General features: G+C 44.1%; 1 pseudogene; it reads left to right on the top strand.

Moving 5' to 3' along the window:
* Positions 1-409: 409 nt before the first annotated feature.
* LOC104676224 lies at positions 410-1,039 on the top strand (annotated as a pseudogene).
* The last annotated feature ends 23,959 nt before the right edge of the window (positions 1,040-24,998 follow it).

Raw genomic sequence — 24,998 nt, 5'->3', positions numbered from 1 at the left:
TGCAATCCCAGCACTTTGGGAGGCCAAGGCGGGTGAATCGTGAGGTCAGGAGTTCAAGACCAACCTGGCAAAGGAGACCAGCCTGGCCAACATGGTGAAACCCCATCTCTACTGAAAATACAAAAATTATTTGGTCGTGGTGCCGGGCACCTGTAATCCCAGCTACTCATTACGCTGAGGCAGGAGAATCGCTTGACCCCGGGAGGCGGAGGTCGCAGTGAGCCAAGATCGCGCCATTGCACTCCAGCCTGGGCGACAGAGCGAGACTCCGACTCAAAAAAAAAAAAAGAAAAGGAAATGAACAGTTCAGGAAAGTGAGGAGCCACTGCCAATGCCACCACCTGCACCCTTGCCCATTCCAACCGTCTGTTAAGCACGATGGTCACTACGAAGGTCCAGGTGTGCAGACATGCCTGGCCTGAGGATGTTAAAAAGGCATGTTGGAGAGTGGCACTGATGTGGCACCCAGATAAAAATCCTGAGACTAAAGAAGCAGCAGAGAGAAAAATTCAGATGAATAGTGGAGGCGTATGAGGCGCTGCTGTCTGATGCTAAAAACAACAATTACAACAACAAAAAGGGACGTTTATGATAAAGAAGGATTAGACAGAGGAGGAGGGGGTGGAGTGCATTTTGGCGTCCGTTTGCGTTTGATTCACACTGTAACTTAGATGATGTCTTCGGGGAATTTTTTGGTGACAAGGACCCATTTTCATTCAACTTCTTTGAAGACCCATTTGAGGACTTTTTTGGGAATCAAAGGGGTCACCAAGGGAGTGAGTCATTTTTCTCCGCTTTCAGTGGATTTCTGTCTTTTGGAAGTGGATTTTCTTCTTTTGATGAAGATTTTCTTCATTTGGATCACTAGGTCACAGGGCCTCACTTCATTCTCTTCCACGTCATTTGTGGTAGTGGAATGGCAACTTCAAATCTATATCAACTTCTACTAGAAATGGTTTACGGCAGAAACATCACTAAAAAGAGAGTTGTTGAGAATGGTGGAGAAAGGGTAGAAATGGGAGAAGACGGCCAGTGGTAAGGAGCAGCTGCTGCGCTTGGGTGCAAAGTCATTCAATGTGTGCATCGAACAATGTTCAGCTACAGAAGCACCACCTGAGGGTTAACAGGAACATTTTTTTGAATATTTCAAATGAACTCAACTGTTGGTAGAATTGTACCTAAAGTATTGATAGACAACTCACAGAGCCCGTAGTTGTCATGAACTTTTGAGTTTATTGTTAGGACCACATAATAGGACCATTTTTTTCTGTCTTTAAAGTTGTTATAAATCTCTATATGCACTTTTACTTATTATTTATTTATTTATTTATTTATTTTTGAGATGGAGTCTTGCTCTGTATCCCAGGCTGGAGTGCAGTCGCGTGATTTCAGCTCACTGCAACCTCTGCCTCCTGAGTTCACGTGATTCTCCTGCCTCTGCCTCCCAAGCAGCTGGGACTAACCATGCCCGGCTAATTTTTGTATTTTTAGTAGAGATGGGGGTCTCACCATGTTGGCCAGGCTGGTCTTGAACTCCTGACCTCAGGTGATCTGCCCACCTCAGCCTCCCAAAGTGTTGGGATTATAGACGTGAGCTGCCGCACCTGGCCTTTGTATGCACTTTTGATCCTTGACTCTTTAGTGGCAGGACAAGATTGTGCCCTAACACCAGCATGACTCTGCTTTTCCATTTTGTCTGAAATATGAGCCACGTAGTGTCAGCCTGCTGTGAAGTTAATATTGCCAGGGTGAGTCTTCTACAGAAATAATTTCAATTTTTTCAGTATTTAGTAGTGAAAGGTATTAATGCAATAATGATAACACATTTCTGGTTTAATATAAATTAAGGATGTTTTCTAAGTGTGCATGAATGCTGGCAACTTAATTTTGACAATTATTTAAATATATAATGTTAAGCTTAGGTTTTAAAGTATAAAGCTGGTAAACTAGGTCTCTGTCATTTGCCTAAAAACAGAAGAGAAATGAGAATGTGTTTGGTGAAAATAAATGAAGAAGCGAACAATTCAGTGACATTTAGCATATTCACAATGGTGTGTAACCACCACCCTCGCATATTCACAATGGTGTGTAACCACCACCCTCGCATATTCACAATGGTGTGTAACCACCACCCTCGCATATTCACAATGGTGTGTAACCACCACCCTCGCATATTCACAATGGTGTGTAACCACTACCCTTTCTAGCTCCATAGCTTTTCATCACCCCAAAAAGAAACCCCCTACTCAGTAAGCAGTTGCTCCCCATTCTGCATCCCCCCAGCCCCCGACAACTACCAATCCGTGTTCTTTCCCCACGATATACCTATTCTGGTACTTCACATAAATTGAATCATGCAAAATATGTGACCTTTTGTGTTTGGCCTCTTTTACTTACCATAATGTTTTCAAGATTCATTGAAAGGGCCGGGTGCGGTGGTGACTCGTGCCTGTGATCCCAGTACTTTGAGAGACCTAGGAGGGTGTATTGCTTGAGCACAGGAGTTCAAGACTAGCCTGGGCAATGTGGCAAAACCCCATCTCTACAAAAAATACAAAAATTAGCCAGGCGTGGTGCCGCATATCTGTAGTCCCAGCTACTCTGGAGGCTGAGGCAGGCGGATCACTTGAGCCCGGGAGTCGGGGGTTACGGAGCCATGATCAGGCCACTGTACTCCAGCCTAGGTGACAGAGTGAGACCCTCTCTGTCTCTCTTTCTCTCTCTCTCCATCTCTCTCTCTCTCTCACACACACATACACACACACACACACACACACACACATGCAGATTCATTGAAAGCATATATCAACACTTCATTTTTTGTGTGACTGAATAATAGTGCATTAATGTATGTCTACACCACAGTTTGTTCATCTCCTCATCCACTGATGGACATTTGGGCTGTTTCCACCTTTTAACCGTTATGAACAATACTGCCATGAACGTTGGTTTGCAAGAATCTGTTTGCATCCTTGTTTTCAGTTCTTTGGGTTACATACCTGGCAGTGGAATTGCTGGGTCATAGAATTCTATTTTAACCTTTTGAGGAACTGCCAAACGCTTTTCCACAATGGCTAAAACATTTTACATTCCTGCCAACAATGTACAAGGGTTCTGATTTCTCTGCCTCCTCGCCAACACTTGTTATCCCCCTTCCTTGTTTAAAATTATAGCCATTTCTAACGAGTGTGAATGGCATCTCATTATGGTTTTGATTTGCGTTTCCCTAATGACTAGTGAAGCTGAGCATCTTTTTACATGCGTCAAGTCAGTCGCTCATATATCTTCTTTGGAGAAATGTAATTTAAGTCATTTGCGCATTTTTTAATCAGGTTGTCTTTTTGCTGTTGAGTTGTAAGAGTTTCTTTATACATTCCAGATACTAGGCCCTTATCAGATATGTGATCTACAAATGTTTTCTCCATTCTACAAGTTGTCTATTCATTTTCTTGATAGCTTTTTTTTTTTTTTTTTTTTTTTTTTTTTGAGACAGAGTCTCGCTCTGTCGCCCGGACTGGAGTGCAGTGGCCAGATCTCAGCTCACTGCAAGCTCCGCCTCCCGGGTTTACACCATTCTCCTGCCTCAGCCTCCCGAGTAGCTGGGACTACAGGCACCCGCCACCTTGCCCGGCTAGTTTTTTGTATTTTTTTTTATAGTAGAGACGGGGTTTCACCATGTTAGCCAAGATGGTCTCGATCTCCTGACCTTGTGATCCGCCCGTCTCGGCCTCCCAAAGTGCTGGGATTACAGGCTTGCGCCACCACGCCCGGCCGATAGCATCTTTCAAAGCACAAGTCTTTCATTTTGATAATATCCAATTTGTCTGTTTTTTTCTTTGGTTGCTTATGCTTTAGGTGTCAAAGCTAAGAAACCATTGACCAATTGGTGGTCACAAAAACTTCCATCTGTTTTATAATTTTAGAACTCACATTTAGATATTTGATCCATTTTGAGTTAATATTTTTGTATGGTGTGAAGTAGGGGTCAAACTCCATTTTTTTGCATGTGGATATCCAGTTTTCTCAATACCATTTCTTGAAGAGACTGTTCTTTCCCGCATTGAGTGGTCTTGGAACCCTTGGCCATAGATGTATCAGTTTATTTCTGGACTCTCAATTTTACTCCATTAATCTGTATGTCTGTGTTGATGGCAGTACCATGCTGTCTTGTTTACTATAATTTTATGGTAGTCTTAGAATTGGGAAGTTTGAATCTTCCAGCTTTCTTTTTCCTTTTTCAATAAAGAGATGCTTTACTTTAAAGTAGCAATGAAAGGCTGACAATTGGTATCTTGACAGAAACCAGAAAATAGTAAAGTATTGGGAGGAAAAATATCTGCCAACCTAAACGTCTAGTGGGGAAAGCCCTTGAAAATAAAGTTGACTAGGTTGAAAATAAAGTTGGCTAGGTGTCGTGGTTCACACCTGTAATCCCAGCACTTTGGGAGGCTAAGAGAGGAGCATCACTTGAGCTCAGGAGTTCAAGACAAGCCTGGGCAACATGGTGAGACCCCATCTCTACAAAAAATTAAAATAGAAAATATTAGCCCGGCATGGGTCCCAGCAGTTTGGGAGTCTGAGGCGGAAGGATCACTTGAGCTCAGGAGTTCAAGACCAGTCGGGCAACATAGCAAGACCCCATCTCTACAAAAAATTTTTAAAAATTATCTGGGTGTGGTAGCACACACCTGTAGTCCCAGCTGCTCAGAGGCTGAGGCCTCAGATAGCTTGAGCCCAGGAGGTCAAGGCTGCAGTGAGCCATGATCATGCCTCTGTACTCCAGCCTGGGTGACAGAGCGAGATCCAGTCTCAAAATAAAATAAGAGAAAAGAAGATGAAATAAGACATTTTACAGCAAACAGAAATAGTAAGTGCTAGTTCTTCAGGCAGAAGGAAGAGGATTCCAGATGGAAACACAGAGATGCAGCAAGAATAAAGAGCGGAAAGGAAACACAAGTGGGTAACCTAAGTGATACTCGATGTGTGAGACACTAACACTCATCTCGTGTGGAGATCACTTGACATCAATTGCACAAAAGATGGGAGGGATAAACGAGGTAAAACTGCTCTAACATACTTGCATTGTCCAGGAATGGGTAAAAGTACTCATTTGTATTAGATTTTTTTTTTTTTTTTTTTTTTTTTTTTTTTTTTTTTTTTTTTTTTTTTTTTTTTGAGACGGAGTCTCGCTCTGTCGCCCAGGCTGGAGTGCAGTGGCCGGATCTCAGCTCACTGCAAGCTCCGCCTCCCGGGTTCACGCCATTCTCCTGCCTCAGCCTCCCGAGTAGCTAGTACTACAGGCGCCCGCCATCTCGCCCGGCTAGTTTTTTGTATTTTTTAGTAGAGACGGGGTTTCACCGTGTAGACCAGGATGGTCTCAATCTCCTGACCTCGTGATCCACCCGCCTCGGCCTCCCAAAGTGCTGGGATTACAGACTTGAGCCATCGCGCCCGGCCTGTATTAGATTTTAACAAATCAAGGATACATGTCATAATCCAGGGTAACAACTATAAAAATAGTAAAATGATCTCTAGGCTAGCATGGCCACTAAAAGCATTGTAAAGTAATATATAATACACTAATAGAGAGAAAACTATAATAACAAAAACTCATCCAAAAGAAGAGGAAAAAACTTACAGGAGAGGAGTATAGGACCAGTGGGACAAACAGAAAATAGGTAATGTAATTATGGATTTAAGTCCCAACATCTTAGTAATGAGTAGAAATGGATAATTAAATATTCAAAGATAGATTTAAAATTTATACACACACACACACACACATGTGTTGACATATCTTTAATGAAAAGAAACAGAAATGTTGAAAGTAAGATGATAGAAAATAAAATGAAAGTAAAATGATAGAGCATGAGACAGATACTCCCCAGGGATCTAGAAGATTTGAACATCACAGTTAACAGACAAGATGTAATTAACATATAATTAACAGACAAGATGTAATTAACATATATATATATAGCCCTCCTCAACTACAGGGTATATATTTTTTTCAAGTGCACATAGATTATTTACTAAGATAGACTGTAGGCTGGATGATAAATTTCAACAAATATGTAAGGATTGAAATCTGTACAGAGTATTTTTTCTGACCAGCGGAATTAAGTTATAAATCAATAAAAAAAAGATAATTAGAATGATCCCCAAAAGTTTGAAATTAAACAATATACTTCCAAAAGAAAAACATGAATCAAAGAAGAAATCGCAGTGGAAATTATTTTTAAATGTTTCACTGAATGCTCATAGAAGTATGACATATCAAAATGTATGTAATGCAGCTAAAGCCATGTTAGAGAGAAAGCTACAACCTTAAATCTAGAAAGCCTAGTGAAAACTTCTAAGCATTTCTCTCAAAGAACAACAAACTAAATCAAAGGAAGGAAATAAAGATCTTACATAAATTCAGTGGAAAAACAAATATACAATAGAAAAAAAATCAATCAAGCCAAGCATGGTGGCTCACACCTGTAATCCTGGAATTACATGACCCAGGAGGCTGAGGCCTGAGGATCACATTAAGCCAGGAGCTTGAGACCGGCTTGGGCAACATAGCACGAAAAATCTCTACAAGAATAAAAATAAAGTAGCCGGATGTGGCCGGATGTGGTGGCGGGCAGCTATCGGCCGGCTACTTGGGAGGCTGAGGCAGCAGGATCACTCGAACCCGTAAATTCTCAGTGAGCTGTGATTATCTCGCCACTGCACTCCAGCCTGGGCAACAGAGTCAGACCCCGTCTCAAAAATAAAAAATAAAAAAAAAAAGGAAACAAGAGGCCGGGCGCGGTGGCTCAAGCCTGTAATCCCAGCACTTTGGGAGGCCGAGACGGGCGGATCACGAGGTCAGGAGATCGAGACCGTCCTGGCTAACACGGTGAAACCCCGTCTCTACTAAAAATACAAAAACTAGCCGGGCGAGGTGGCGGGCGCCTATAGTCCCAGCTACTAGGGAGGCTGAGGCAGGAGAATGGCGTAAACCCAGGAGGCAGAGCTTGCAGTGAGCTGAGATTCGGCCACTGCACTCCAGTCCGGGCGACAGAGCCAGACTCCGCCTCAAAAAAAAAAAAAAAAAAAAAAAAAAAAAAAAAAAGAAAGAAACAAGAAAGAAAAAAATCAACCAAACACAAAGTTGTTCCTTTAAAACAGCTAATCAAATTAACAGGTTTCTGCTGGTCAAGAAAGAAGATCCAAATGACCATTATCACGAATGAAAAAGAGACATCACTGCAAAGCCTACAGACATTAAAAATAATCATAATGTACAAAGACATAGAGTGTTGAGGAGCGATTACCAGGGGGTTCTTTAATGGGTGTAGAGTTTCAGATTTGCAAGATGAAAAAGTTCTGAAGATTTGTTTCACAATTATGTGAATATATTTACCACTACTGAACCGTATACTTTAAAATGACAGAGCTCTCTCCACCATCTTTCCACGCCGCCACGCTGCTGTTCGTGAATGTGGAGGCTGATGCTCTCAAGCGTATCCGCAGTGCCTAAAGGAGAAGCCAACACCAGGTTCTTATTCGGCCGTGCTGCGGAGTCATCATTCGGTTTCTAACAGTGATGATGAAGCATGATTCCGTTGGCAAATTTGAAACCTGATAATCACAGAACTGGGAACATTGTTGTGAACTTCACAGGCCAGTTGAACAAGTGTTCAGTAGTCAGCCCCAACTTTGATGTACAGCTCAAAGATCTAGAAAAAATGGCAGAACAATCTGCTCCCATTCTGACAGCTTGGATTCATTTTACTAACATCCTCAGCTGGCAACATGGACCATGAAGAAGCAAGACAAAAACACACAGGTGGGAAAATTCTGGGATTCTTTATCTAGCAATGTAATACATACTTAAAATTAAAATGCCTCTTAGGTGAATCGCTTGAGCCTAAGAGTTCGAGACCAGTCAAGGCAACATGGTGAAACTCAGTCTCTACAAAAAATAGAAAAAAGTAGCCCGGCATGGTGGAGCATGCCTGTGGTCTCAACTACTCGGGAGGCTGAGGCAGGAGAATCACCTGAGACCAGGAAGTCAAGACTGCAGTGAGCCGTGATTGCACCTCTGCACTCCAGCCTGGGCAACAGAGGAGATCATCTCTCAAAAAAAAAAAAGGTTTTAAATTACATTAAAAAGTAAAATGCTTCAATGGACAAAAACCAAAACAAATAATTAGAATGGTTGAGATGGCAAATTTTATATGCTTTTTGCCACACACATGCACACACAAATGGGGTTATGAGAACATTGTTAATAAATTCTGAAAATGACGATTTTCAAAAATACAAAGTACCAAAATTGATGCAGGAAGAAATAGAAACCCAAATTCTCCTACGTCTAGGTAATAAATTGAATCCACAGTTTAAATACTTCCTCAGAGAAAAACTCTAGGCCTAGATGATTTCATTGGTGAATTCTTTATAATTTTTAAGGGAAAAAGTAGCACCAGTCTTCCACAAATTTGTCCTGAGACTAGAAAAACAGGAAAACTTCCCAAGTCCTTCTGCACATCTTGTAAATCTGAAACTCTGTGCCCATTGAAGAACCCCCAGTAATCGCTCCTCTACACTCTGTTTCTTTGTACCTTATGATTATTTTTAATGTCTGTAGGCTTTGCAGTGATGTCTCTTTTTCATTTCTGATAATGGTCATTTAGGTCTTTTTTCTTGACCAGCAGAAACCTGTTAATTTGATTTGATAGCAAATCATTACAAAGGCATTACAAGAAAGAAAATTACAGGTTAATTTCTTTTGTGAATACAGATGTAAATTTTTTGTGTGTTTTCGAGATCAAGTCTCGCTCTGTCGCCCAGGCTGGAGTGCAGTGGCACAATCTCAGCTCACTGCAATCTTCGCCTCCCAGGTTCAAGTGATTCTGCTGCCTCAGCCTCCTGAGTAGCTGGGATTACAGGCGCCCGCCACCACACCTGGCTAATTTTTGTATTTTTAGTAGAGACAGGGTTTCACCATGTTGGCCAGGCTGGTCTGGAACTCCTGACCTCAGGTGATCCATCCATCTCGGCCTCCCAAACAGATGTAAATATTTTAAGAAAATATTAGCTAAGGCCAGGCATGGTGGCTCACACTTGTAATCCCAGCACTTTGGAAGGCTGAGGCGGGCGGATCATTTGAGGTCAGGAGTTTGAGACTAGCTTGAGCAACATGGTGAAACCCTGTCTCTACTAAAAATACAGAAAAATTAGCGGGGGCATGGTGGCGCACGTCTGTAGTCCCAGCTACTTGGGAGGCCGAGGGAGGAGAATCGCTTGAACCTGGGAGGTGGAGGTTTCAGTGAGCTGAGATTGCGTCAGTGCACTCCAGCCTAAGCGACAGAGCGAGACTCCATCTCAAAAAAAAAGACATTTGTATTAAAAGTCTTAAAATGAAGAGACAATGGTTAAACACATGGAACTTAAAATTACAATTAGAATTGGTACAACAATAAAATTTTGCTCTTTGCTTCTGAAGCAACACCCTATAACAGGTAACTTTAAATTTTTTTAATGGTATAAAAGGAGAGCTAAATACCTGAAAATGTAAATAAAGTGAAACAAAGGAAAGGGAACAAATTTATTGCAAGAGACAGAAATTACATTTTAAAGGCTGAAAATAATAAAGAAATTTACTACACGGCAGGCCCCTATTGTCTTGGCTCCTTCGGAAAGATGACTGAAAGGAAACTGGGAAATGGTTTGGGGAATAGCAGATCTGGGATATGGTGGGAAGTTCACAGGTTGGCACTGGTTGAGACAGCTGAGTGTTGAAGGTATTCTACAGTCACGAGGGTGCTGGGGGGACTGAATCACATTTACAAAGTCTTTGTACTGTAGTTTTTTTGTTGTTTGTTTGTTTGTTTGTTTTAAGACAGAGTCTGGTTCTGTCGCCCAGGCTGGAGTGCAGTGGCACGATCTCAGCTCACTGCAACCTCTGCCTCCCAGGTTCAAGCAATTCTCCTGCCTCAGCCTCCCAAGTAGCTGGGATTGGGATTACAGGTGCACACCACCATGCCCGGCTCATTTTTTGTATTTTAGTAGAGATGAGGTTTTACCATTTTGGCCAGGCTGGTCCCAAAGTCCTGACCTCAAATGATCCACCCACTTTGGCCTCCCAAAGTGCTGGGATTACAGGCATGAGCCACTGCGCCTGGCCTGGCCTGTTTAAACAGTGATTCATTAAAATCTGTTACTTCCAACCAAAAAGAAAAAAGAAAAAGTTACACTTAAAACACACACACAAAAGAACACAGAAGGCCAGGCGTGGTGGCTCATGCCTGTAATCCCAGCACTTTGGGAGGCCAAGGCGGGCAGACTGCAAGGTCAGGAGATCGAGACCATCCTGGCTAACAAAGTGAAACCCATCTCTACTAAAAGTACAAAAATTAGCCGGGCGTGGTGGCGGGCACCTGTAGTCCCCGCTACTCAGGAAGCTGAGGCAGGAGAATGGTGGGTGAACCTGGGAGGCGGAGCTTGCAGCGAGCCGCAATCTCGCCACTGCATGCCAGCCTGGGCAACAGAGCGAGATTCCGTCTCAAAGAAAAAAAAAAAAGAACACAGAAAATGTGCAGAACTGCAACATGTTTTCACAGCTAATTAAGAACAAATATGGCCGGGCGCGGTGGCTCAAGCCTGTAATCCCAGCACTTTGGGAGGCCGAGACGGGTGGATCACGAGGTCAGGAGATCGAGACCATCCTGGCTAACGTGGTGAAACCCCGTCTCTACTAAAAAATACAAAAAACTAGCCGGGCGAGGTGGCGGGCGCCTGTAGTCCCAGCTACTCGGGAGGCTGAGGCAGGAGAATGGCGTAAACCTGGGAGGCGAAGCTTGCAGTAAGCTGAGATCCGGCCACTGCACTCCAGCCCAGGTGACAGAGCAAGACTCCGTCTCAAAAAAAAAAAAAAAGAACAAATACTACCATTGCCCCTAGACTCCCCTTTGATACAATAGGTAAACAAAATGGACTTTCTGTGATTGATTTTGACACTTTCTGGCACCCCACACTGTGGCGCCGTCAGCGTTACAGTCCCAGTTCAGATGTGCAGGACCTCCAGTGGGAAACACTCTTGTCACGGTCATCCAGCTTTGCGTGGACATCATCGAAGTGGCCGTCAGTCGTGGGGTTGCCATGTGTTTATCTTAATAGGTACAAAAAAAGGGTTTGATAAAATTCAACACCTATTCTTGATTTTTTTTTTTTTTTTTTTTTTTGAGGCAGAGGTTTGGTCTGTGGCCCAGGCTGGAGTGCAGTGGTGCAATCTCGACTCACTGCAACCTCTGCCTCCCGGGTTCTCGCGCCTTGGCCTCCCCAGTAGCTGAAACTACAGTCATGCACCATCATGCCCAGCTAATTTTTTTTTGTAATTTTAGAAGAGACAGGGTTTTGTTATGTTGGCCAGGCTGGTGTTGAACTCCTGGCCTTAAGTGATCCACCCATCTTGGCCTCCCAAAGTGCTGGGATTACAGGCATGAGCCACCGCGCCCAGCCTCCATTCTTGATTTTAAAAGAAAATAACTTTTAGCAAACTAGGAAAAACAGAGTACTTCCTTAATCTAATAATGGATATTTTCTTTTCTTTTTTTTTTCTTTTTTGAGACAGAGTCTCACTCCATTTCAGGCTAGAGTGCAGTGGCGTAATCCCGGCTCACTGCAACCTCTGCTTCCCAGGTTCAAGTGATTTTCCGGCCTCAGCCTCCTGAGTAGCTGAGATTACAGGCATGCACCACCACGCCTGGCTAATTTTTGTATTTTTAGTAGAGACGGGGTTTCACCATGTTAGCCCGGATGGTCTTAATCTCTTGACCTTGTGTTCCACCTGCCTTGGCTTCCCAAAGTGCTGGGATTATAGGTGTGAGCCACCACACCTGGCCAATAATGGATATTTTCAAAACTACAGCAAACTGTATACTTAACAGTGAAATATTAAAAACTTTTCCCCTAAGATCGTAAATAAGGTTATCCGCTGTCACTCTCTCTTTCAACATGATATTGGCAGTGTTAGCCTAATATTACCATATGGCAAGAAAAAGAAATAAAATGTGTAAGGATTAGAAAGGGAGAATGAAACTGTCACTCTTCACAGAGAAAATGATTATATGTGGAAAATTCAGTATATTCTACAAATCTGCTCTTAAAATGAATAAGTAAATTTTTTATTTTATTTTAATGTATTTTATTTTATTTTATTTTTTGAGATGGAGTCTCGCTCTGTCGCCCAGGCTGGAGTGCAGTGGACGGATCTCAGCTCACTGCAAGCTCCACCTCCCGGGTTCACGCCATTCTCCTGCCTCAGCCTTCCCAGTAGCTGGGCCACAGGCACCCGCCACCTCGCCCGGCTAGTTTTTTGTATTTTTTAGTAGAGACGGGGTTTCACTGTATTAGCCAGGATGGTCTCGATCTCCTGACCTCGTGATCCGCCCATCTCAGCCTCCCAAAGTGCTGGGATTACAGGCTTGAGCCACCGTGCCCGGCCGAATAAGTAAATTTAACAGGATCGATTATATTTCTATAGACTAACAATAAGCAATTTAAAATGAAATTTTTGGCCAGGTGCAGTGGCTCACACCTGTAATCCCAGCACTTTGGGAGGCCGAGGTGGGCAGATCACGAGGTCAGGAGTTCAAGATCAGCCTGACCAACATGGTGTAACCTCGTCTCTATTAAAAATACAAAAAATAGCCGAGTGCGGTGGCAGATGCCTGTAATCCCAGCTACTTGGGAGGCCAAGGCAGGAGAATCGCTTGAACCCAGGAGGCGGAGGTTGCAGTGAGCTGAGATCATGCCATTGCACTCCAGCCTGGGCAACAAGAGCAAAACTCCATCTCAAAAATAAATGAATAAAAGATAAATAAATAAAATGAAATTTTCAATAAGATAACATTTACAAAAGCATCAAAAAACATCATACTGAGGAATGTATCTAAGAGAAGATATGCAAGGCTTTTATACAGAGAACAATTATGTGTTATTGACAGAAATTACAGATGGCCTAAATGAATATAACAGGTTGATGGAATGAGTGACACGATACTATGAAGGTGTTAGCTCTCTCCACAGTGACTTATAGACTTACTCTGATTTCAGTCAGATCCAAGTGGGTGGGTGTGGGTGGGTGTGTATTGAAACTTGACCAATTGATTCTAGATTTTTTTTTTTTTTTTTTTTGAGATAGAGGTCTCACTCTGTCACCCAGGCTGGAGTGCAGTGGCACAATCGTGGCTCACTACAGCCATGACCTCCCAGGCTCAGGTGATCCTCCCACCTCAGCCTCCTGAATAGCTGGGACTACAGGCATGCTCCACCATGCCTAGCTAATTTTTGTATTTTTTGTAGAGATGGGATTTTGCCATGTTGCCCAGGCTGGTCTCAAACTCCTGGGCTCAAGCTGTCCTCCTGTCTTGGCCTCCTAAAGTGTTGAGACTACAGGTGTGAGCCTCCATGCCCAGCCTGATCCTAGAATTTATGTGGAAATGGAAAGAGCTAAGAAGAACAAGATCATTTTGAAGAACAGTAAAGCAAAAGGACTTAGAAACTGGAAATCAGGACTTTTGATAAAGCCACAGTAATCAAAACAGTAAGGTGTTGACGCAAGGATGGACAGATAGCAGAACAAAATAGAGTTCTGAAACAGCCATGCACATACAGACACTTGGCTCATGATAGAAGTGGCATTGCATGAGCAGTGGGGTAAGAATGGTCTTTTCAAGATGGTGCTGGCTCCACTGAATATTTATAAAGAAAGAAATGAATCTTAATTCCTACCTCACACTATACTGAAAAATTGACTTGAAATGTATGATAGACCTAAATGCAAAAGTTAAAACCATGAAGCTTCTAAAAAATAAGATAAAATGTCATTAAAACCTTTGGATAGGCAGAGACTTCTTAAACTGGACTCAAAAAGCCCTAACCATAAAATACAAGTTAGGCTGGGCGCGGTGGCTCAAGCCTGTAATCCCAGCACTTTGGGAGGCCGAGACGGGCGGATCACGAGGTCAGGAGATCGAGACCCTCCTGGCTAACACGGTGAAACCCCGTCTCTACTAAAAAAAAAAAAAAAATACAAAAAAATACAAAAAAATAAAATACAAGGTAGATAATTTGTTGCACACTAAAATTAAGAAATTTTGCTCATCAAAATACAGTTTTGGAAGAAGATACCTGCAATGTTTTTAACTCACAGAGGACTCATAGTCACAATAAAGGAGAAGAAGACTGACAACCTGATGGGAAAATGAGTGAAAGAAATAGAGACATTTCAGAGCAAACCAGATATACAAACAGCCTGCAAATGTATGAAAAGTGTTCATCCTTTTTGGTCATTGGACGAATATACATTGAAACATAGTGAAATGCCATTTATATACCTGCTGGAATGCTAAAATGAAAAAAAAAAAAAAAAACAACGAAAATATCCATTATTGGCACAGAAAGAGAGCCACTGGAATTCTCATTTACTGGTGGGAGTCAAAGTGGACGCAGCCGCTTTGGAACACCATCAGTGTCTGCTGACGCTGAAAATGTGCACGCCCTGAGACCCGGCAGTCCCACTCCTAGGCATCATCCCAGGGAACTGCATGTCCGTGTGTACAAAAGATACAGAAATGAATGTTCCTAACAGCAAGATTCAGAGAGCCCTCAGAGGAGACAATGCAAATGCCTGTCCATAAAGATGAGACAAGTAAATTGTGTGGTGGTCAGACAGTGGAACATGATGCAGTGGTGAAAATGAAGGAACTGTTGGTATATTCCATGAGGCGGATGGATGTTGCAACATAAATGTCAGACATTTGTGTATCTGACAGAATCTAAACACAAAAGAATATATTCCCTGTTTCCATTTATATAAAATTAAAAATAGACAAAGCTAGACTGGGCGTGGTGACTCATGCTTGTAATCCCAGCACTTTGGGAGGCCGAGGTGGGTGGATCACGAGGTCAGGAGATCGAGACCATCCTGGTTAACACAGTGAAACCCCATCTCTACTAAAAATACACACAAAAAAATTGGCCAGGCGTGCTGGCAGGCGCCTGTAGTCCCAGCTACTCGGGAGGCTGAGGCGGGAGAATTGCTTGAACCTGGGAGGCGGAACTTGCAGTGAGCCGAGATTGTGCCACTGCACTCCAGCCTGGGCAACAGAGCGAGACTCTGTCAAAAAAAAAAAAAAAAAAGACAAAGCTAAACTATGTGCGAGAAGTCTGGATTATGATTTCCTTTGGCGGGGGAGAGAAGGCATGGTGATTGGGTGGTCACTGGAGGGACTTGTGGGGTGCTGGTAGTATTCTATTCTTGATCCAGTGATTATTTCATGGGTGTTTTCTCTTTGTGGAAATTCATTGAACTGGATACTTATGATTTGTGCACATATCTGTATGTAGGTTATACCTCAATTAAGAGTTTACTTAATAACATTATGTAGCAATAACAAAGATAATAATTAGTTGACCAGTACACATCCAGTGCATTTCCAGGTGTCAAAAAATATGTGCGCTTTCTTGGCAAAGCCAGAATCATACCGTTCTCTGAAATTCAGCTGCTTGTGTGTTCCTCTCTTTGCATTGTATTTTTCTCAAGAACACTGGTTAACCGGTATAGATTACTGACTCAAGTTCTGACCCATTTTCTTATTGCCAAAGATTTGGTATCAGCTGATCACTACCCTGACAAAAAAGATTAGGTCATTTCCACTTCTGACGGTGACTAGAAAAAGGAAACCGTTTTTGCTCTGTTCTCACCCCATAACAATCAACACAGAAGACTTCCGTGACCAAAAGTCAGTGGTGGGGGCAGTGTTGAGTGCGGCAAGGGGGCCCGCATGCAAAGTAAGCAAAGCAGTTCTGCAGCAGATGCCAACTGGGTGCCCCTCAATCCCGCTCCAATGCTGTCTACCTAGAAGTGGCATCCGGTCCCCCAGAGTGAGGGCTCAGTCCCCCAAGACTGTCCCCACTTCCAGTGCCCAGGGCAAGCCAAGTGTTCTACCCATGCTTCTGACCAACTGGCTATGAGTCAGGGGCCCACCACCCCTCCTCAGATCTGATTGATTTGCTACAGCAGCTCACACAACCTTGAGATTTTTATTTATTTATTTATTTGATTTTTTTTTTGAGATGGAGTCTCATTCTGTCGCCCAGGCTGGAGTGCAATGGCGCGATCTCGGCTCACTGCAACCTCCACCTCCCTGGTTCAAGTAATTCCCCCGCCTCAGCCTCCCAAGTAGCTGGGATTACAGGCACCTGCCACCACACCCAGCTAATTTTTTTGTATTTTTAATAGAGACAGGGTTTCACCATGTTGGCCAGACTGGTGTCAAACTCCTGACCTCAGGCCATCCGCCTGCCTTGGCCTCCCAAAGTGCTGGGATTACAGGTGTGAACGACTGCACCCGGCCTGAGATTTATTATGAAGCATATTGCAAAGGATAGAGATGAAGGATGTGTCAGAAAAAGGAAAATTAAAAAGAGAATTTTAACAGTGGCCCCTGATGGCTGTAGTCGGGCACATGAATAATAAATCCTAGGCCTATAAATAAAGCTGACCTCTTCACTGTATGAGTTTAAGTAGTTCACTGACAGGCACTAGTTGTAAACCTATTTATCAGAGGTAGAACAAGGACAGGATGGAATTGGTCAACCCCTACCAGACCGTAAGTTGCCGAGCCTTTCTCCCACCCCACACAAGTGCACGTTTACCTTATGGTACGGGTAGCGTCACTGAGCACCAATCAGAACCACAAGAATGGAAAGCTGCTTCCCTGCCTCACCTCCTCTGCTCCCCGTTTCCGTGCCATGTGCATCCCCCTGTTGGAAAATGTATATCTACTGTGCCTCATGCAGCCTCCTTTGAGGTACATTCTCCATCTATATGGAGTCTGTGTTCCTGGGCCTAAGTCTTCCAATTATGCTCAGAATAAATCCAGCCATGTGTAGTGACTCACATAGGTAATCCCAGCACTTTAGGAGGCCAAGGTGGGAGGATGGCTTAAGGCCAGGGCTTTGAAACCAGCCTGGTCAACCTAACAAGACCCTGGCTCTACAAAAGAAAAATTTAAAAATTAGCCAGACTTGGTGGTATGTACCTGTAGTCCCAATTTCTGGGAAGGCTGAGGCAGGAGAATTGCTTGAGCCCAGGAGGTTGAAGCTGCAGTGAGTTAGGATCGCACCATTGCACACTCCAGCTTGGGCAACAGAGTGAGAGCACCTCAAAAAGATAGATAGATAGATAGATAGATAGATAGATAGATAGATAGATAGACAGACAGACAGACAGACAGACAGACAGACAGACAGACAGACAGACAGATAGATAGATAGATAGATAGATAGATAGATAGATAGATAGACAGACAGATAGATAGATAAAGAAACCCAGCCATGGTTCTCTAGTTCCGATGCCTGTTATTTCACTTTTTGGTTGACAGATGCGTAGGGCAAGGCATGTGAGAAGCAGCTTGGAGTTGAGTGCCCTCCCCTACCGGCACCTCTACGTGTTTAGCTATCCCTGAAGTATCCCAGACCCAGTCTTTTGGGTTTTTATGGAGGCTTCATTACATGGGCATGGCTGGTTAAATCACTGGCCATGGGTGATCAACTTAACCTTCAGCCCCTCTCCCCTCCCTGGAGGCTGGGGGGTGAGGCTGAAAGTCCCAGGCCTCTAGTCCTGCCTTGGTCTTTCTGGTGACCAGCCCCATCCTGGAGCTACCTGGGGGCTGCCTGCCTTCACCCATGTCTTTAGCGTAAGAAAGACACCAGTGTGGAGATTCTAAGGATTCTAGGAGTTGTAGACCAGGAAGCCCGGATAAAAACCAAATGTACATTTCGCAATATCGCAGATAGCTTTAATTCATCCTCAAGAGCAGGAAACCCCCCGTCATCGGCTCTGTTTTTCATCTTCCTCCCTTAGCACTGTTGGATCGTGCTGATACTTCTGGGGGCTGAGGATCCTTTGTCAGAAGTGAAATAGCTCATATTTTATGTGGGACCTTGCTCTTAGAAGGCTACTGTGTATAGATAACAAGCATCTTTAATCCCATTTTAAAATTTTTATTTATTTATATTTAATTTTCTTTTCTTTTTTTTTTTTTTAAGATAGTCTCACTCTGTCACCCAGGCTGGAGTGCAGTGGCTTGATCTTGGCTCACTGAAACCTCCACCTCCCAGGTTTAAGTAATTCTCCTGCCGCAGCCTCCTGTGTAGCTGGGATTGCAGGCATGCACCACCACGCCTGGCTAATTTTTATATTTTTAGTAGAGATGGGGTTTCACCATGGTGGCCAAGCTGGTCTCGAACTACTGACCTCAGGTGATCCACCCACCTCAGCCTCCCAAAGTGCTGGGATTACAGGCATGAGCCACTATGACCAGCCTGTATTTAATTTTTATTTATTAAAAAAAAATTGTTTAGGGACGGGGTCTCACTGTGTTGCCCAGGCTGGACTTGAACTCCCGGGCTCAAGCGATCCTCCCACCTCAGCCTCCCTAGTAGCTGGGACTGCAGATACTGACCTTCAAGCCCGACTTCATGCCAGTTTTTTAAATGCAGAAGACTTTTAACATAGAAAAGTTAAGAAAACAGAGTTTGCCCTGCCGCTCATGAGCTAGCACTGAAAGCTTTCATTTAATACTCCTCTGCTGAGATTATAGGCGCAAACCTCCATGCTCATCAAGTTCCAGTATTTCTAATCCTAATTTCAAGACTTGTAAAGCTACAGTAATCAAGACAATATGGTGTTAGTGTTGTTAAAATAAAAACTTTAGAGAAACTAAATTTAACAGAGTTTAATTGAGCAAGAGTGATTGAAGAATTGGGCAGCCCCCAGGACCGAAAAAGGTTCAGAGCAACTCTAGGGCTGCACCGTGGTCAGATTTATGGACAGAAAAAGGGAGGTGACAGAAACAGCAGGATGGGTGAAGCTAGGCCTTTGCCTCACTGAACCTGGTTTGCACTGTTGGCCGCCTGTGATTGGCTGAAACTCAGCCGCTGGGATTGGCTGAGACTCAGCTGCTGGGATTGGCTGACACTCAGCTCCTTGGTACAGGAGTCCATTACAGTCTGTCACACGTCCAGTTAGGTGACAGTTCACTGTGTATGGAGAAATCTTCAGGCTGAACTTAAAATATGTAAGGAAGCAGTTTAGCAATTTAACAGCACAAAGACAGACAAATGGATTGCTGGAACAGAATAGTGCCCAGAAGTAGACCCACACATTTACAATCAATAGATTTTCCGTAAAGGTGCCAAGACAGTTCAGTGGGGGAAAGGATAATCTTTTAAACAATCAACAGCTGAACAATTGGATATCCATATGCAAAATAAATAAATACATAAAATGAACTCCAACTCTTATTTTCTACCATTTTCAAAGATTTACTTGAAGTGGACCATCTAAGTGTAAGAACTAAGACTGTAAAGCTTCTAGATGAACATGTAGGAGAAAATCTTAGTGACCTTGGGATTCTTAAATCTGACACAAAAAGCACAAACTGTAACAGGAAAAAATCAATAAATTTGATCTTACCAAAATTTGAAACTTTTAATCTTCAAAAGATATTGTTATAAAAATGGAAAGGCAAGCCACAGACTAGGAGGAAATATTTGCAAAATGTATGTCTGGCAAGACTTGTATCGAGCATTTTTTTTTTTTTTTTTTGAGACAGGGTCTCGCTCTGAAGCACAGGCTGGAGGGCAGTAGTGCAGTCTCGGCTCACTGCAGCCTCTGCTTCCCAGACTCAAGTGATCCTCCCATCTCTGCCTCCCAAGTAGCTGGGACTACAGGTGCTCACCACCACACCTGGCTACTTTTTGTATTTTTAGTAGAGATGGGGTTTCGCTGCATTGCCTAGGCTAGTCTTGAACTCCTGAGCTCACGCGATCTGCCTCGGCCTCCCAGAGTGCTGGGATTACAAGCATGAGCCACCGTGCCAGCCTGGAATTGTTTTTAAACCCTTATACTTGATCATATGAAGACAGCCCAAGCTGGGCATGGTGGTTTGTGCCTATAATCTCAGCGCTTTGGGAGGCTGACGCAGATCGCTTGAGCTCAGGAGTTCGAGACCAGCCTGGCCAATGTGGTAAAACCCCATCTCTATTAAAAATACAAAAATTAGCTGGGCATTGTGGCCCATGCCTGTCATCTCAGTTACGTAGGAGGCTGAGGCACAAGAATCTCTTGAACCCAGGAGGCGGAGATTGCAGTGAGCCAAGACAGCACCATTGCACTCCAGCCTGGGCAACAGAGCAAGACTCTGTCTCAAAAAAAATTTTTTTAAGAAAATTTTTTAAAAAGCCCAATTTTTTTACTGGGCTAAAGATTTGAACAAAACACTTCACAAAAGAAGATAAACAGTTGGCTAATAAGCCCATGAAAAGATGCTCAATATTATTAGTCATCAGGGAAATGCAAATTAAAACCACAATGAGAAACTACTACACTCCTGCTAGAATGCCTATACTTTTCCAAGACTGACCATATGAAGTGTTTGTGAGTATGAAAAGGAGCTGGGACTACTATATGCTGCTGGTAGGGCCATCTTTTTTTTTTTTTTTTTTTTTTGAGATGGAATCTCACTCTGTCGCACAGGCTGGAGTGCAGCGGTGCAATCTCTGCTCACTGCAAGCTCCACCTCCTAGATTCAAGTGATTCTCCTGCCTCAGCCTCCCGAGTAGCTGGATTATAGGTGCCTGCCACCACCACGCCTGGCTAATTTTTTGTATTTTTAGTAGAGACGGGGTTTCACCATGTTGGCCAGGCTGGTCTTGAACTCCTGATCTCGTGATCCGCCTGCCTCGGCCTCCCAAAGTGCTGGGATTACAGTCATGTGGCGTGATCTTGGCTCACTGCAACCTCTGCCTCCTGGGTTCAAGGGATTCTCCTGGCTCAGCCTCCCAAGTAACTAGGACTACAAGTGCCTGCCACCATGCTCGGCTAATTTTTGTATCTTAGTAGAGACAAGGTTTCACTATGTAGGTTAAGCTGGTCTCAAACTTCTGACCTCAAATGATCCACCCACCTTGGCCTCCCAAAGTGCTGGGATTACAGGTGTGAGCCACCACACCCGACCAGGACCATCTTAGAACAGCCTGGCAGTTTCTGAAAAAGTTCATTTTTTTACAGTCATTTCACTTCTGAGTATTTACAAGTCTAGGAGACATGAAAGCATATGTTCACACAATGTATGTGCACAGATGTTCATACCAACTTTATTTGTAAGAGCCAGTTTATACTATACGATTCCACTTACATAAAATTCTAGAAAGATGCAAACTAATCTATGTTTCCCTGGCAATAGGAGTAGGGTAGAAAGACAGGGAAGGGATTGAGAGGCACCAGGAAACTTTGGGGTGGTGGATATGTTCGTTATCTTGATTCTGGTGTCAGTGTCACTGGCGTATACAGCTGTCAGAGCTCACCAAATTATGTCCTTTAAACATGTGCTTTTCATTATATGTCAGTTATACCCCAGTAAAGCTTAAAAACAGTTTTATAGAAAAGGAAATGTAAGCATGGCTTAACTTTGAGTAGCACAAATAGTCAAATAACATAAATATGGAATTTTAAAATCAAAATATAATTATATTGGGGCAATGGAAAGTGTGTGCAATGGCGGAGCGGAGGGAGGGGGGCGGTTAGAAGAAAATCCTCATCTTCCACAGTGGGAATTCGGTAGATAAAATCTAAGACTGAAAAAATTCAGAAGGATCAACATAGGCATATTAGGTTGCAGTGAGCCAAGATCACACTATGCACTCCAGCCTGGGCGACAAGAGCAAAACTCCGTCTCAAAATATATATATATATATATAATCAGAGCCTCCAAGTCACACCCCAAGTCTGCCCAGCTGATGAGGGGGCTCCATGCCCATCCCCAGGACCAAACCGGAACAGGTGCTCAGATGAGAGGGCTGGGGGCAGTCCTCCATAAGATGGTGTGCCCAGGAAAAAGTCTTCACATTTCTAAGTGGAACCTTTTAAGAGCACCAGGCAGCTTTTGCTTTGCGCAGCTCCAGTAGTTAGTCTCTTGGGGATCCGAAGATTGGAACTTAGATGCTTAAAGTTTGAATTGAAGGATGCCCGCACTCTTTGTATTTCTCTAATGAGAGCCCCACATGAAGGACAGTTAAGAAAATGTCATGCTTTGGCCGGGCGCGGTGGCTCAAGCCTGTAATCCCAGCACTTTGGGAGGCCGAGACGGGCGGATCACGAGGTCAGGAGATCGAGACCATCCTGGCTAACATGGTGAAACCCCGTCTCTACTAAAAAAAATACAAAAAACTAGCCGGGCGAGGTGGCGGGCGCCTGTAGTCCCAGCTACTTGGGAGGCTGAGGCAGGAGAATGGCGTGAACCCGGGAGGCGGAGCTTGCAGTGAGCTGAGATCCGGCCACTGCACTCCAGCCTGGGCGGCAGAGCGAGACTCCGTCTCAAAAAAAAAAAAAAAAAAAATGTCATGCTTCAAAGATAACCTGCATTGTTTCCTCCAAGCCGTGTGAGAAACATAGGCCTGGTGACTTATTAAGTCTCTTTTTCTTCTTCCTTTTCCAGGTGGTCACTTTTTTCATCGCAACTCCTTGTCCCCTCGGAGTCTGGTGTATGAAAGCGAGTTCTCCACAATCGAACCTTCTTTGGACATGTATGATGAGAACAAAACCTGAATTTTAAACATGGGCTCTTGGGGTCACTGCTTTTGTGATTTGGTTTCTGATCACCTTTCTTATTTTGTATTCTCCTGTCAGCATCCGTTTTGGAAGAATGGCAGCACTTTCCAAGCACAGGTTGGGGTTCAGGGTTAATTTGCAGAGTTCCCCAAGGTGAGGCATTGAGGACAGTAGTATTGCCCAGGTGAGCCTTGTGGTATTGAAAACCCGCCCAAGCTGATCATTGAAGGTGGGCGCCCAGCAAGCCTGGCTGTTTGCAGAGAAGAGGCTGGGCCCAGGATTAACGTTGCATTGGAGACGCATCTCTGAATACTCACATGCTGTTCTGTGCCAGGGAAGCTGGGGTTTTTAACATCCTTTTGTGGTCCCTGCTTACGATGCATACCTCCCTGTGGGAGAAGCTTCCTACCCGTGTGGCGTGCAGGTGCTGCTCCCTGACTGGCTCTGGATGCTCCCCTCTCGCTTGTTCTACTTCCTGCTGAAGGGTCTCTTCTAAAGGGGGTTGAGAGAAGGCCTTGCCTTTGTATCTCCTCTGAGACTGACCACCCACTTCCTGCCAGGGCAGGGCTGTGGGAGACGCAGGCCATGGGGCCGGGTCTGTGTGCGGGGCCAGGCAGCCATCTGCATTGCCATTTTCCAGCCTCCATGTTAAGCATGACGTAAAGTGACAAGTGTTTATGTCAGCACGAAAACACTGAAGGCTCTTCCATCCTGCAGCCTGTGGACATTTCTACTTGGCCACCCCTGAGTATAGGGAGTGTGTGTATAGGGAGGTGGCACCCGGGAGCCCAGCCCAGCAGTGTGTCTGGGCACAGTGATTTCAGGGGGGATGGCCAGCAGTTGTGAAAAACAGAATGATCTGGAATGTCTCATTGGGAAGACCAAACCCTCTTCTTGCTGCAGATGCCAGATAAGCTCCCACCTTCAGTGTCCACTGTGCAGCCCAGTCCCCTCCACGAGTCCCAGCATAGCATGAAAAAGGGACAGGAGCACCAGCTGCCAGGCTTACAGGACAGGGTGCAGCAGCCAGCATCCCAGGCCAGCATCCCAGGCATCAGGGACATGCAGGATCTTCCCACACACCTGGGACGACATCGAATTAACATGATGAGAAAATTGCATCTTGCGAGTAATCCCAGTACAGAACCACCATGGGCAAATTTATAAAACGAATCTGCACACCCTCTTTGCAAAAGGACACACCTGAGTTGAGTCTGCCTGTCCTCACTGGTATGAGCTGCATGGGGGCGTGAGGCGCACAGACTCTGGCTGTGAGAAGAGGAACCTCAGTCTGCACATGCCTAGGGTCAGATTTGACAGCAAACCAAGCAGATGCATGAATCCCCCACCCTGTTCTCACTGACTATGGAACATAAATTTGAAGTGAACACTTGCCATTTTTCCACGTGCAGCTTCTCCCAAAGTGTCTTTTCTCGTGATGTGTCAATAACATGCCTCAGACACAGGTGTGCCTGTAAGAAACCTGCAGAGCCCCGGATGGGGACAGCCTTCAGGAGCATTGTCAGAGAGCGAGCAGTGGCATTTCATTTTCGCTCGTTTGAGACTAGAATGGTGCAGATTTTAAAGGTCTTAGGAGCTTTTGTGTTTTACCTTTTACCAAGGGCTTTGGGTTGTTTTGTTTTTTTCTTTATGATAGTCTTTGTACTATAAAAATATTTTCAATGAGCAACCTCAATATAGCATCGTTCAGAAAAACAGGTTTCCCCATTGGGCTCTCAGAGAGAGGATGAGTCTACAGGAGGCTAGAACCCATTTGCTGGAGGTTCCAGACACGCGCCTGCATTTATATGTGTTTGGCCCACCTGAAAGATAGGAGAGCTCAGTTCTGATTGTTGCCATGTCCGTACCACCTCCTTGTTTTCCCAAACCAAAACTCAGACCCCAATGTAGCATTTTCTCCTGATTTGAGGTCCTACCAAGGTGTATACATTAAATTCCACTCAAGACAGTTTCTTTACTGAAAAGGTATGAAATTACTTGAGAAGAAATAAAAATTTCAGGCCCCTAGAATCTGTCTATTAATATAACATGTGAATTTCTGGGAAATCTGGGGCACACTCACTGTAGAATCACCAAGGAGGCATTCCTTGCAGGGGAGCATCCTCAGAACCATGCTGTGGATCCTAGCCTGACACCCTTTTCTGGAAAATCGGGGTCACTCTCTGGCTCAGCTACAGAATGGCCTGTCTTTGTCAGGAGGGACACTAACTTCTCATTAAGGTCATGCTCTTCAGGAATAAAGAGAAAAATTTGGCTTTTGGTTTCCAGGTTTTTATTTTTATTTTTGTTTTTGTTTTGTGACAGGGTCTCTCGCTCTGTC

Source organism: Rhinopithecus roxellana, chromosome 3 (assembly GCF_007565055.1).
Source record: "Rhinopithecus roxellana isolate Shanxi Qingling chromosome 3, ASM756505v1, whole genome shotgun sequence".
Classification (NCBI taxonomy): Eukaryota; Metazoa; Chordata; class Mammalia; order Primates; family Cercopithecidae; genus Rhinopithecus; species Rhinopithecus roxellana.
This window is presented reverse-complemented; position numbering and strand designations above follow the sequence as displayed.